This window comes from Pan paniscus, chromosome X, assembly GCF_029289425.2.
Source record: "Pan paniscus chromosome X, NHGRI_mPanPan1-v2.0_pri, whole genome shotgun sequence".
NCBI lineage: Eukaryota > Metazoa > Chordata > Mammalia > Primates > Hominidae > Pan > Pan paniscus.
This window is the reverse complement of record NC_073272.2, coordinates 48,045,509-48,049,185: the sequence shown is the minus strand read 5'-3', so window position 1 is coordinate 48,049,185 and position 3,677 is coordinate 48,045,509. Positions and strand designations below refer to the sequence as shown.

Genomic DNA, 3,677 nt, shown 5'->3' with positions numbered 1-3,677 from the left:
TGGCTTCCTTCACCTAGATTTCAAAGGATGTCGTGGACAGCTTGGGGGCCCAAGTAGAAACTTGTCATAGGGGCAGAGCTACCACAGAGAGCTTCCGCTAGTGTTACGGTCTTTCTGCCCCTTAGCTGAGCTAAGTCTGAGTTCTCGTCTCACAAGCAGGAAGAATTAGGCATGTGAATGCCGGAGAGTGAGTGGAGTAGAAGTTATTAAGCGAAAGGAAAACTCTCAGCAGAGAGGGGATGTCAAGGGGTGGAGGTTTCCCTATTTGAAGGCGGGAAAAGTCCCCCATGTGGCTGGATCCTGGACCTTTTATGGACTCAGAATGGGGAGGGCATGTTGATTGGTTTGTGAGTATGCAAAAAAGGTTAAAGCAAAGACACCACTCAAAGGTGGGCATGACTGTAGAAAACCAATTAGGAAAGGGTAGGTATAGGTAAAATAGGTAAAGGGAGGGGATCAATCAGAGGAAAGTGCGCCAAACAGGAAGACAAGTTCTCAATCCAGTCTGAGGATTTAACTTGTAGCTTGGCTTTCAGGCTTTAAACTGTCTTTGGCTTGGAGTTGGGGTTTCACTGGGTACCCATCCCAACTGCCTAGGCATTTGGCTGCCTCCTGTCGCTATCACTAGGACAATGCCCAGTGGAACTGTGGGCTTAGGGCAGCTGCAGAGACCCCAGAAATATAGACTCACCAGTATGCAGTCCTAGTCTGGGAAAGCTGCAGGCCCAAGTCTTCAACCCACGAAAACTGCTGCATGGGCTGAGTCCAGCAAAGTCATGGGGGAGTGGCTGCCTGAGGTCTTGGAAGCACATAGCCCATTCTAGTGTGCCCAAAAGGTGGGACATGGAGTCAAGGAAGATTGTTCTGGAGCCTTAAGATTTGATGTTGTTCACCCTGTTGGGTTCTGAACATATTGGGGATCAGTTACCCCTTTCTTCTTGTCTGTTACTTCCTTTTAGACTGGGAATGTCTATCCTATGCCTGTTCCACCACTGTATTTTGGAAGTAGATAACCTGATTTCACAGGCTTATGGCTGGAGGGAATTTGCCGCAGAATAAATCGTGCCTTGAGTCTCACCCATATATGATTTAGGTGAGATTCTAGATTTTGGACTTATGTGTTGGTGCTAAAATGGTTAAGATTTTGGGGTCTATTGGGATGGAATGAAAGTGTTTTGCATATGAGAAGAATGTGAGTTTTGGGGGGCAATGGGTGGAATGCTATGGTTTGAATGTTTGTCCCCTCCAAAGCTCATGTTGAAATTTAATTGCCATTGTAATGGAATTGGGAAATGGGACCTTCAAGAGGTGATTAGGTTGTGAGGGCTCTGCCCTCATGGGTGGGTTTAATGTTTTTAAAATGAGGCTTTCTGGAATGGGTTCTCTCTTTTTTTCTGCTCTTGTGCCACATGAAGAACAGTGTTCCTCCCCTCTGAAGGATACAGCATTCAAGGTGTTACCTTGGAAGCAGAGACTGGGCCCTAGCCAGACGCCAAACCTTCTGGTGCCTTGATCTTGGACTTTCCAGCCTCCAAAACTGTAAGAAATAAATTTCTGTTCTTTATGAATTACACAGGTTGGCTGTGCCAGGGACCATGGACATGGGCAAACTTCTGAGCTACCAGCCCAACAGGGGCATAAAACGTCCCCGAGATGGCAAAGAGGAGGAGCAGAAGATGCATCGGAAACAAACTAGTACTCAAGATTGGGAAGAGGAAATGATTGTGGTGGAAGAAGCAAAGGATGACAAAAATTTGCTGCTTCAGATTATTGACACAGAGGGTGAGGAGGAAGAGAAAGAGGAGGAGCCATTGGATGAAAGCTCAGTGAAGAAAATGATCCTTGCATTTGAATAGTGAGCATATAAAAACCAAGAATTGCAGATTAAGTTTCCAGACAATCCAGAGAAGTTCATGGAATCCCAACTGGACCTACATGACATCATTCAGAAGATGCACTTGGTGGCCACCATGCCAGACCTGTACCTTTTGCTGGAGCTGAATGCTGTGCAGTCACTTCTTGGTTTGCTTGGACACAATAATACAGACGTGTCCATAGCTGGGGTTGATTTGAGTCAGGAATTAACAGATATAGACATCTTCTATGAGAGCGGAGAGGGAGCAGAAGTACTCATTGATGCTCTGGTGGATGGGCAGGTGATAGCGCTGCTGGTGCAGAACGTGGAGCGCCTGGATGAGTCTGTGAAGGAGCAGGTCAATGGTGTCCATAACACTCTTGTTATTGTGGAAAACATGGCTGAGTTCTAGCTGGAGATGTGTACAAAAGGTGCCCAGCAGGGTCTTCCTCAGTGGCTGTTGAAGAGGCTGAAGGCAAAGAAGTCTTTTGATGCCAACAAACTGTATTGCAGTGAAATGCAGGCCATATTGCTCCAGGACAATGATGAAAACAGGAAATTGCTTGGGGAGCTGGATAGAATTGATGCACTTCTTCACAGTTATCTGTGTTTAAAAGACACAATCCCAGCACAGCAAAGGAGCAGGAGATGATGGAGAATCTGTTTGATTCACTCTGCTTCTAACTAATGCTCACTTCCAATCGTGAGCACTTCCTGAAGGGCGAGGGTCTTCAGGTGATGAATCTCATGCTCAGGGAAAAGAAGATCTCACGGAGCAGGGTCCTGAAAGTGCTGATTGCACCCGAGGGCATCTACAACTGCGGTAAATTTGTTGACATTCTTGGCTTATGAACCATCTTTCCCCTCTTTATGGAATTTCCCAGGAAGATCAAGAAAGTGGGTACCACTGACAAGGAACACAAACAGCATGTCTGTTCCATTCTGGCTTCCCTTTTGTGGAACCTGAGAGGGCATCAGTGAACCCGGCTTCTGAATAAATTCACTGAAAATGACAGTGAGTAGGCTGACAGACTAATGGAGTTGCATTTTCAATATCTGGGTGCAATGCAGGTGGCAGACAAGAAGAATGAAGGGGAAAAACATGACATGGTCCAGCGTGGAGAGATCATAGACAGTGACATGGGGGATGAGTTCTACCTCCAGTGCTTGGATGCAGAGCTGTTTGTTCTCCAGTGCATCTGCTGCATTATGTCCAAGATCTGCAATGCCAATGTCCCCCAGATTTGCCAGAGGGTTCACCAGATCCTAAACATGTGAGGACGCTCCATCAAAATTGTCAGGCATATTATCAAGGGGTATGCGGAGTTCCGGGAGAAGGAGCAAAAGCACATCCTGGGCTTGCTTGAAAACTTCTAGAGGCCTCCTGACCCTGTGCATAATGGACTCCCTCTTGGCTTCCCTTCCAGAAACAGTTTCTAGACAGCTGTGTGTGGCTTTTGGACAAATTAAAGCTAGTTTTGTTTAAAAAAACAAATAAATAGAATAAAATAAAGTACCTAGGTATTCTGTTATAGCATCACAAAATGAACAAAATGAACTGTTATATGATTCCATGTATATGACATAATCAGAATAGGGAAAGCTATAGGGACAGAAAGCAATTTAAAGGTTGCCTAGTGTTGAGGGTAGAGGGTGGGGATTGCAGACAGCATGCATAATCTTTTTGGAGTGATGGAAATATTATTTTTTTTTGAGATGGAGTTTCATTCTTGTTGCCTAGGCTGGAGTGCAATGGTGTGATCTCAGCTCACTGCAACCTCCACCTCCCGGGTTCAAGCGATTCTCCTGCCTCAATCTTCCA

The 3,677-nt window shown here is 45.7% G+C and overlaps 1 pseudogene; it reads left to right on the top strand.

Annotated features, from left to right (window-relative positions):
- The first annotated feature begins 1,595 nt into the window (after positions 1–1,595).
- Positions 1,596–3,232, top strand: LOC100987505 (beta-catenin-like protein 1; annotated as a pseudogene).
- Positions 3,233–3,677: the final 445 nt, after the last annotated feature.